Source organism: Arachis ipaensis, chromosome B8 (genome assembly GCF_059453495.1).
Source record: "Arachis ipaensis isolate K30076 ecotype BB chromosome B8, ASM5945349v1, whole genome shotgun sequence".
NCBI classification, from domain to species: Eukaryota; Viridiplantae; Streptophyta; class Magnoliopsida; order Fabales; family Fabaceae; genus Arachis; species Arachis ipaensis.
This window is the reverse complement of record NC_142443.1, coordinates 15,560,520-15,571,734: the sequence shown is the minus strand read 5'-3', so window position 1 is coordinate 15,571,734 and position 11,215 is coordinate 15,560,520. Positions and strand designations below refer to the sequence as shown.

Here is an 11,215-nt window from a genome sequence, read left to right as displayed (position 1 = left end):
CTGTTCAGATAGAAACGTATGAGTGACATAATGACATAAAACTTGTAACTTGTAAAATGGGATTGCAAAATAAATCAATAGAGTTACAGGCGGTGGCTGAGTTGCTGCTGCTTCAGCTGCTTCAACAGCTTCAAGATTTTCCTCCCAAAACATCTCCTTCAGTCTTGCTGCCTCCTCTTTGTCATCCGCAACAGGTGGGTGTTGACTTGCACTTTGTCCCCCAGCACTCCCAGTCATTCCCTCCTTCTTCTTGGAACAGCTGCGACTGTTATGTCCAGTCTGCAGTAACATGTGGCATGAAACAAAACGTAGAACATGAATTCATAAGTGATGTAACATATGAAGTATGATTTACCTTTAGGCAATACTTACAGGTGATGGGGCCATACTTTCTGGGGGCCCTATGTAGATCTGGGGTGGGTTCCTTTAGGGCGTCGTTCCTTTTGTCTCTTTTCGACTTTGGCCTCCCAATCTGCTTCTTGTATACTGGTGGCAGTACAGGTGGTAGGTCAACATGCTCCCAGTATTCTTGACTTGGAACAAGTTGGATGACGAACTGGTATGTGCTGTTATATGCCCCCATGGAAAGCCAGTTGTGTGCATGTTCCTCTGGTCGCCTATTCTGGTATGCAAGGGCAGCACATGCATTCCGGGCATGGCAAGCCAGTCAGTTGCCAAAATCTGCAACTGCAAGTCCTCTTTCCTAAGTCCACCATAACCTTATGTGGCAAGCACTGAACTTCATACACATTTCCAGGATCATCTCCAGTGGGAAACGGCCGCCACTTATTGCTCTCCCTTTTCTCTTTTTCCAGCCTACTCTGCTGCACCAGAGTGATAACTCCGTTATATCCCACCAACGCCTTCTTGTTTCTAGCAATTATGCTCATCATGTAAACCCTCACCTCTTCCAGCATAGTTATAATAGGCTTCCCTCTCATCTTCTTGATCCTAGAATTGAACGATTCTCAGTTGTTGTTCGTGTAATTGTCAGACTTTGGGTATTCGCTAAAGCCAGACCTACTCCATTGACTTGGAGGAATCCTGTTCAGATACTCCCAAGCATGTAGATTAACCCATCTGATCCGATCAAGTACAGCATTGAACTCTTGGGAGGTTGTGGCCTTGGCACACCTCCACATTGCCATCTTCAACTCTGTATCACCCCACTGTTTTCTGAAGTTCTGCCATATGTGCATAGCACAATATCTATGATGAGCTCCTAGGTTTACTTCACGCATAGCAGGGATGAGGCCCTAGTGGGGAAAAGTAAAGCAAGTAAATCATTATCTCCTATGAAGAACTGTTCATCTAGGACAGCAGTAACTATTTAAAGAACATTGTAAACTGCTAATTATAAAGGCATACACGAACAATAAGAATTGAGACCATTACCTTCTGCATGTCTGACATGAAGTTAATTCCATTGATAGCTGCGTCCCAGATCTGAAACTACTCAACACACTAATCACGGCATCGAATGGGAATAAAGGTAATTAAAATAATTAATTTTAAAGCATAGGAAACATGTTTTTCACATACATCACATAATAAGGAAGGGAAAGTAAAACCATGCAATTAATATGAATAAGTGGGTGAAGGATTAAATAAATCACTCAAACTAAGCACAAATTATCTCATAAAATATGGGTTTATCAGTCCCCTAAGTTTTGTTGGAGAAGTTCGAGAAACCACTTCCAACTATCCTTGCATTCGCACTTCACCACAGCATAGGCTATAGGGTATATATGGTTATTGGCATCGTGGCCGATCGCAGTCAACAACTGCCCAGGGTAGTATCCCTTCAAAAAAGCACCATCTAACCCGATAAACCGAAAAGCCCTTCTTACACCCTTCCAAGCATATGTAAATTATTTTGAATTTATACCCAATCCCTTCGACATAATCAGTGCTAATCCTTACGGTGGAGCCAAGGTTGGTCCTTATTATTTCATTAGCATAATCCCGTAGAAGTGCATAATGAGCTATCTTTGATCCTTCTATTAGTTTTTTCGCCTTCACCATTGCACGATATATCTTCCTCTCATTGACAATCACATCAAACTCCTTCTTGAAAAAATCCTGTGCCTGTCTTTGAGTCATGTCTGGATGGTCACGGATCTTGTCCTCAAGCTCTTCAACAACCCATTTTTCATCTGCAGATTTGTTCTTATTAACTCTGTTGCAGGTATGTTCGTTGACAAAGGTCTTCACCTGGAAGCTTAATGGAAACGACCGTTTTGCACAATATATCTGCCATGGGCAATCCTCGTCATAACATATGGCCTTGCACCTAGTTGAATCAACTCTTGGAAAGAATATGCTTCGCCCTAGGTTGATGTTGAACTTCCTAACTGCATTCTTGAAATGCTCTAGATTCTCAAATTCTAACCCAACCTCCAGCCTTACCTCCCTAACTGGAGCATCGGGATTAGCTTGAGGAAATGCTGCTTACTGACTGTCTTCATCATCACTTGCAACAGAATCCAGCTCTTCAGACTCGTAACAATGCATCCCTGCACTTGGCTCAGACATATCTTCACCCTCCACAGGTATAAAGATTGAAGGATGCTTGTTTGGATCCTGGTTAGGTATGAAGGTTTGTCCTGATGGAGGAGGCCTGACTGTTGATCGTCTCTTCCGCTTCTTTGGACTACCACCACCCACATCTGGGTTTGTAGACGGTTCGGGCTGTGAATTGCTAGGTTGACTCTCTTCACAAGGTGTTTCATTCTCATTCTGAATGCTCTGCTCCTGAGACTCTGGTTCATTGCAAGGTTGTGGAATATATTGTGTGAAAATCTCATTAGATTCCGCAGGCCCTTTATCAACTGTGGGAGCCACTGACTCCACAGACACTGGATTTCGGTGCCCAATTTCTTGACTTCCAACTGACACACGTGGTTGTTGAGGCTCTGGAGGAGTCTTGTCCAACGGCTCATGTGGAGGTAAATTGGGTTCGGTGGGTGCATCTGGGGTCTGAATGATCCTTGGTGGCTCTTCGAAGGTTACCTTTGGTGAGTGTGTGGGGAGATTTGGTTCGTCACTGCCTACTTTTGGTTGTTCTGTGTTTGTTGTGGTAAGATGGACATCTTTGTCCACCACATCATCCTCTGTTTGGGTATCCTGTCCAGGCATACCTCCTTCAGTCTCATTGATCTTCACCACTCTCTTGTACTTCTTCTTTGGTGTTGGGGGTCTCCTAACACACAATTTGGTTCTGTGCTTGACATTTAAAATCTCAAGATCTGGTTCAGGTTCATTGTTTTCTTCTGCAAACTCAGGAAGGTTAACTGGATGCTCAGTGAACACCTCAACTCTCCTCCCATTAGCAATGGCTGCTTCGTACATAGTCACCACATCCATGTCAAGTCTAAGCAACCTCAACCCACCATCCAACTCCTTCCCAGGTTCAAGCCAGTAAAGCTCGCTTACATCAGTGTACCCTATATCATTTACTAAGTCATTCATGAAGAACCTATTTAGGGTATCGACATTCACTTGTTCAATCTCTGTTTTCTCACCCCCAACGTATGCCAGTCTACCATCATCACCCTTTTGAAATTTTCCTCTGTGACTAATGACTAACGTAATGTGGATAGTTGCCATCTGCAAACAGACACACCCTAATTAACAACCAAATCATAGCAAATACAAGCACACCCTAATGAAAACCCAGTTTCTATAACCATGCACCGAAAACAAGAAAACCATGACATAGAGATCAACGGTTACTACTTACCTATGGATGACACCATGCAACTCCACCCGCCTAAACGGTCCACACCAATAAGCACCCTTTCTTCAATACAGAGATTATCGTCGGCCTGGGAGGTTTTCTTTGATTGTTGAAGATGAACAGTTTCTTCCTAGGGCTCTACCCTTTGTTTTCTGAAACGCGCGAAGATGGAAAACCTTTGGTAACTGTTCATTTCTAATTTCCCTTTTTTTTTCAAAAAAAAAAAATTCAAAATTCAATTATTTTTTTAACTAATTATAATTATAATATCCACGTGTGCAGCCCCCCAAGCCATGTCCCGCTGTGAAGTGCCATGTAGGGCGTGTTACTGACGGAGTCAACGCCGGAATATGGATTGGTTAGTTTCGTCCCACGAAACTCATGATTGATGGATACATTTGGTAGTTTCTGTCTCTTGTGGGTAGATTTGTCAGCGTTTTCAACTTCCATGGGTAGAAATGGTAGTTTACTCTTTATTTTATTTTAACTTATTGTAAAAATTTTCAATTTACATCAAATGTAATAAAAAAAAATATCAACAAATTTATTGACGAAATGCATCTAATAGTATAAATGACACTAGAAGATGTCTATTGCCGGATTATTTTTTTTGAAGCTAATTACCGACAGATTTTGCATCGCAGATTGAAATCAATACGATAAAAATAAGTGGACAAGCAGTTGGTTAGCAGCAGATTTTTTTGCTGGTAATTTTGGCATCATATTATATTTTGTGGTGCCTATTTACCGTCGATTTTTTTCACTGATGAAACCGATTGTATGAAATTTTTTTTACACAATTAATAGTCAAATTCAACTTTTTTTTATAAAATTAGTTCACAAATTCTAAATACCAAAAATTAACGAATGATTTTATTAAATATCAAGAGTCTGAATATAATAAAAAGTCAACGAAGTAAAATACAATAAAATAGATATAAAATAAATAAAATTCCTAAACCCTACTGATCTCGGTAATCGTCGTCATCGTCATCTTCCCCTACTAGGGCGGCGGACTAGATAGTGATGTTGGTGACCCACCACCAGCACTGCTGCCTCCAACGCGCATCTGCTCGTTGTACACTGACATTTGGTCTTGCAAATGCTCTAGTCGCTCCAAGTCCTCCCTCAGCTCCAGCCTAAGGTAAACGGTGTCTCCCACACATGCAAGAAGCTCGTTGTACCTCTCCTCAAACTGCTAAACTTGTTGGTAAAGCTCCTATGTGACCTTTTGCACCTGCTTCCTCAAATCGACGACTTCTTCGGGATCGGCAGGGTTGGTGGCAAAGGCAGAGACAGATGAAGCCGCCAATATGGAGGTGCGGAGGCCACTGGCGAAGAATGACCCCAACCTGTAGACGTGAATCTTATAAGGCTCAGAGGCGGAGTCACGCCAAACCCTACCAGGATCGACGATTGAGACATCGGAGTTGGAGTCGTCCTCACTAAAGTTGTTGCCATCTTTGGTTGGAGTTATCCCTCCACCCTTGACCTTGATTTCCTCCATATTGATATGATCCTTGATTGCTTTGTTGTGTTGAGTCCGCTAAATTCGAAATGACTTCCTATGCTTCTCTGCAGTTTTATGCTTAATGAGAGATCCGCCAGTTGAGGCATCAATAAGAAGCTTGTCTTGAGGAACTAAGCCTTGACAAAAATAACTTATAAGTACCAAGTCATTAATGCGGTGGAGAGGGCAAGATTCAAGCAACTTCTTAAAACGTTCCCAATACTCATAGAGTATCTCTCCATCTCTTTGCATAATACAAGAAATCTCTTTCCTCAAACGATCCATCTTTTGAGATGGAAAGAAGTTCTATAGGAACTCCTTTCTCAACAAATCCCATTTGGTAATCACTTCATTCGGTTGAGTATAAAACCACTCCTTTGCTTTTTCCTCTAAAGAGAAAGGAAAAGCAAAAACCATCACAGCTATCTCATCCGATCCATGTCTCCTTGCGGTTGAGCACACTACTTGAAAGTCCTTCAAGTGTTTAAGCAGATCTTCACCCAGCAACCCATGATACTTAGGAAGCAAGTTGATTAACCCAGTCTTAAGTTCAAATTTGCATCCAAATCCAGGTAATGAACTTGTAACGGTTGCAAAGTGATATCCAGAGCTCCCGCTTCCTTAAGAAAGACCCTTCATGGTGCCGTCATGTCTTCGTCACCTAAATCACTCACAAAAACTTTAGAACTTCCGACAGAAGAATATAAGGTTCCCTCATTAAATGAAGAATGAGAATCACGGTTAGAGGGTAACGGTGAATCAGGTTGCTCGTCAAGAGAATCCGATTCAGTATGCGCAAATGCTAACCGACGCCGAGCTTGCCTAATATGAGTTAAAGTTCTTTCTATCTCAGGATCAAACGGGACCAAGCTTGGATTTGGAAGCAATCGCATCATTCAACTGGGAATCATAGAAATCATGCAATTATTAAAAACCAAGGTTGCGAGAACCGGACCGGTCAATGAACCAGTGAAGTCACTGGTTCAATGGTTCACTGGTTTGACCGGGATTCAACCGGAATTCAACCGGTTTAATTAAATATTAAATAAAATTATTAAAAAACCTAAAAATAATTTTAAATATATAAATTCAATAATTTATAACTTAATAAAATTTAAAAAATTTCACATAATAAATTATCCATAACTTAATATTAGAGGTTCACAAACAACTTCAAACATCAAAGTTTATAACTAAACAAAAGAAACGCACATAATGACAAACCCATAATGTTCTACATTCAAAAGAAACATAAAATAATAAGTGTTCCAATATCTCCATCATAAACAAGTAATCCAAAAAACAAGAAATAAAAAACAAAAAACAAAAAACAAAAACAAAAACAACCTCAGAAAACCATGAACAAATAAATAACCTTAGAAAATAAAAAATCATGAATCCAAAATAACCTCAGAAAACTATGAATTCAGCAACCAGAATCATGAAGCAGCAAGCAAATAAATCATGAACAAATAACAAATAAATCATTAAGTGTTCCAATTGACACAAGGAATGGTGATGAAGACAGTCCAGGAGCTTCAGTTAGAACTTCAATCAGCAAGTTGGTGAAGTTTGTTATGCAGCACGTTTCCCTTTGTAAATTCTGTTAGCTACTGACTAACCACACTCCCCTACACTTCCCTGTATATAAACCAACCCCTGTATCATATTGAAATAATACACAAGAATCACAGTCTTTCGCTTTCCTTGTTCTTTTCCTCTCTGATCTCACTCACACTTACACAGCACCAGCTCCTTGCCTGAATCACAAGCTTATGATACCTTTCACCAATATATTGAATAGCATTATCTTGTGGCTGTGGGTTACTTTGTGATTGTTCCAACTGTAACAATCAGAAAATCAAAAACAAAAAATAACCTCAGAAAACCATTAACAAATAAATAACCTCAGAAAATAAAAAAATCATGAATCCAAAATAACCTCAGAAAACTATGAATTCAGCAACCATGAAGCAGCAAACAAATAAATCATGAACAAATAACCTCAGAAAATCAAAAATCAAAATCATGAATCCAGCAAATAAATAAATCATGAACAGATAACAAATAAATCAAAATCTTGAATCCAGCAGACAAATAAATCAGAAAATAAATCACAGAAAATTAGAAGGCAGCGAGGTGGAAACAGGAGGCGAGGTGGAAGGCAGAGTATTACCAGCGGTGAACAGTAGGCGAGGTGGAAGGCAGAGTATTACCGGCGGCGAGTAAGGGCGACGATGGAGGAGGGGAGCTCGGCGACGACGAAGAGGGGCTGTGGGACGGCGAAGAGGGGCTGTGGGATGTGGGATGTGGTGGCGATGGTGGTGGCTATGCGACGGCGAAGAGGGGCTGCTCCATCGTGGGTGGCTATGCGACGGTGAGTGCTTTCTCTTCTGCCCGTGGTGGCTATGGTGTGCAGTGTGCTTTCTCTTGTGAGAGTGTGAGAGTTGAGACTGAGATTAGGATTAGGGTTCGTGCGTTTAGCTTTTCCTTTTTTTTTTTTTACCTTCAAAACGATGCCGTTTAGTAGTTTAATATCTAAACCAAAAACCGCTAAAAAATCGGACGATTCTTCCGGTTCACCGGTTAACTACTGGTTTGACCGGTTTTTTCACCGGTTCTTTACCAGGCGGTTTCTGACCTTACCCAAACCGGCTAGGTGACCAGTTTCTAATTTTTCCGGTTGAACCGATCGGTCCGGTTCGGTTTTCAAAACCATGTTAAAAACCAAAACAAGAGTAATTAAAGAAATGAACTAACAACTAAGAATAACTACCAAAATAAAAGCACTAGCTACCAATTAGTGTCCAGTAAACAAGCAAGAAGCAAATATCCACAATGTTCACATATCTACAACAACAAAAAATATGACACGCAATTGCATAGTCCCCAGTAACGCTGCCAAAAAATTGATGCCCGTCGGATTATCGGTTAGAAATTCTCTCAAAAAGAATTGCTTCATCAATAGTATAGTTCTAAACCAACAAATGATCCTAGTCAAAGTTTAAATGATTGTCACAATTCAAATCAATAAAATTTAGGAGTTTTAAGTCCCAAGTCGTTCTCCCACGGAATTGCAGTGAGGTGTGCATATCATTAGCTGTGAGGGAAAAGGGGGGTTGTGATAGCAATTGACAATAAATTAAATTGCAAGAAAATAAAGAAGCAATAAAGGTAATTAACTAAGAAAATGAAAGGAGATTCAAATGCTAAAAAGGGGTCTTGGCAAAGGTTGAGAGTCAAAATTTTCTATCCTATTCATTGACCACAAACATAGCAATTATGAAGAGTTAATTCCACTTAGTCAACCCTAACATCGAGGATAAGTCAAATAGGCATAATTCATCTCAATCTACAAATTCTAACTAACTCACTAATTAGCTTAGAGAAAGATTAGCGTTAGTGGAGACAAAATCAACTAACAACACTAAATCACTAATCAATATTGGACATCAATGAATCAAGGTCACCTAAGTGCTTAATCCCAAGTCAAGAGGGTGAAAAACTACTCAATAACTAAAGGAGGCATTTTATCAAATACTTAGAAGGCATATAAATAAAATATCATAAATTACATGAATTATAAAAGTTATAACTATCAAACTCAAGAAAGCAATGAAGATAACTCAAGCAAGCACCAATAAAAGAAAAATATCAAAATTGCATTAATAAAAAACCAAAATTCACAAGAGTTCATGAGCTAAAATAGCATAAAACAAGAAAATAACAATAAAAGTTAAGTGAATTAAGAGGATAGAACAAGAAAATATAAAGAAAACTAAATTAAAATAAGATTAAAACCTAAATTTAAGGAGAAATTAAACTAAAAAACCTTAAATTTTAGAGAGAAGTTGGAGCTTCTTCTCTAGAATTGTCCTAAAACATAATAAAAATCTCAACTATGATTACTTGGTTCAATAGCATTAGAAATTAGTTGGATTGGACCCAAAATGGGCTAGAAATTGCGGGTTACATGCACACATAAAAGAGGCATGCGCTCAGACGCATGCGTAAGCACATATTATGTGCATACGCACACTCATCTTGTTGTCCACGATAGACATATGCATATCATTTTGAATTTTCGGATGTTAGCTTTTTAATGCCACTAAAACTACCTCATTTAGACCTCTGTAACTCAAGTTATGATCAATTTAGTACAAAGAGGTCACGATTGACAGTTTTGCAAATTCTTCATTTCTTGAATTCTTCCACTTTTTTGCATGCTTTTCTTCTACTTCTTCAAGCCATCCTCGCCTTCAAAATCTTAATCACTCAAACAAACATATCAAGGCATCAACTGGGAGAAAAGTAAATTAAAATTGGCAATTCTAAGCATAAAAAATATATTTTTTTATAATTAAGCACAATTAGGAAGAGATTTACAAAAACATGCAATTTCAAGAAATAAATATAAGGTAAGTTGATAAAATCTACTCTTTTCAAACAAAAAAATAATCATAAAATATGGATTTATCAGTACTTTGCCAAGTGATGCCAAAGAAGCAAAGAAATTGCGATTATGAGCAGCTAAATATACCATGATAAATGGGAATTATACAAAAGAGGAATATCCCAGCCATTATTGAAATGTTTAAATCCCCAGCAAATAATGTATGTATTGTAGGATGTTCATGAGGGGTGCTGCGGACATCATTTGGGCGGTAAATCGCTAGCCCGGAAGATCATCCGAGCTGGATACTACTGGCCTACCCTCATCAAGAATGCTATGGAATATGTGAAGAAGTGTGACAAATATCAACTACACGGGTGCCTCTATCAAGCACCTCCTCACGAACTTGTCTCTGTTATCCCAACAAGACCATTTGCCAAGTGGGGTGTGGATTTACTGGGACCTTTTCCACAAGGACCAAGCCAGGTAAAATATCTCATAGTTGCTATAGATTATTTTACCAAATGGATTGAGGCCATGCCACTATCGAGTATTAGTTATGCCCAATTACGTAAGTTCTTTGGAGGGAAATCATTGCAAGGTTTGGGATCTTGAAAGTCATAGTCACAGATAACGGGACTCAGTTCACAAACTCCAGATTTCAGGAACTACTAAGTGGGTTAGGGATTTAGCAAATATTCACTTCGGTTGAACACCCACAGGCGAATGGACAAGTTGAAGTTACTAATAAAGTGATCCTAAATGAGTTGAAAAAGAGATTGGACGAGTCTCCGAGTTCTTCGACTGACAAGGTATGGTCAATTTTATGGTCTTATCGAACTACAGTCCAATCTACTACCAAGAAAACACCTTTCAGGCTTACTTATCGTGAAAAAGATGTAATCCCTGTGGAACTTGGTGAGCCTAGTCCAAGGATGCTCTTGGAGACCTCGAAAACCCACGAGAACATGGATCTAATTGATGAGGTAAGGAATGCATCTAACCTAGCTGAACAAGCCTTGAAGCAGAAAGTGGTCAAAAGATATAATATCAAAGTCCAATATAGAAGTTTTCAAGTTGGAGACCTCGTGTTGAGATAGGCAAATGTTGTGGCCTCGGGAATGTGGGAAAAGTTATCCCCAACTTGGAAGGGCCCTTTCAGGGTAAAGGAAGTGCTAGTAAAAGGAGCCTATAAGCAAGAAACATTGGACGGTTCCAATGTTCCGAGAAGAGGGAATGTAACTCATCTAAAGAGGTATTATTCTTAGAAATTTTCCTAGTTAGATTCACGTATGAAATAAAAGCACTCTTTTCCTAGGCACCTAGGTTTTTAATGAGGCCTCTTTTGTATTTAACAAGATTTTCTTTGCAATTTATGTGATGTTTGAATGATTAAATTAAGCTTTCGAAACATCTCTTTAGTATGTATAAAAATCGAATTCGGGTTGGAAATAAAGCTCGAAGAGAAATGGTTTAATAAATACTAAATAGGGACCGATATTCAAAGCATATCAAAACGGTAAAAAAACATTAAAACATATAAACTTAATCCCGATTACACGGGAAAAGTACT

At 39.1% G+C, this 11,215-nt stretch overlaps 1 non-coding gene and 1 pseudogene across 1 annotated transcript; one reads left to right on the top strand and one right to left on the bottom strand.

Annotated features, from left to right (window-relative positions):
- Positions 1 to 968: 968 nt before the first annotated feature.
- On the bottom strand, positions 969 to 3,609 carry LOC148547300 (uncharacterized; annotated as a pseudogene).
- A 1,812-nt stretch (positions 3,610 to 5,421) lies between these two features.
- On the top strand, positions 5,422 to 5,528 carry LOC148547299 (small nucleolar RNA R71). The gene has a single exon (XR_015897786.1). It is a non-coding gene; the product is annotated as a small nucleolar RNA R71 (small nucleolar RNA).
- The last annotated feature ends 5,687 nt before the right edge of the window (positions 5,529 to 11,215 follow it).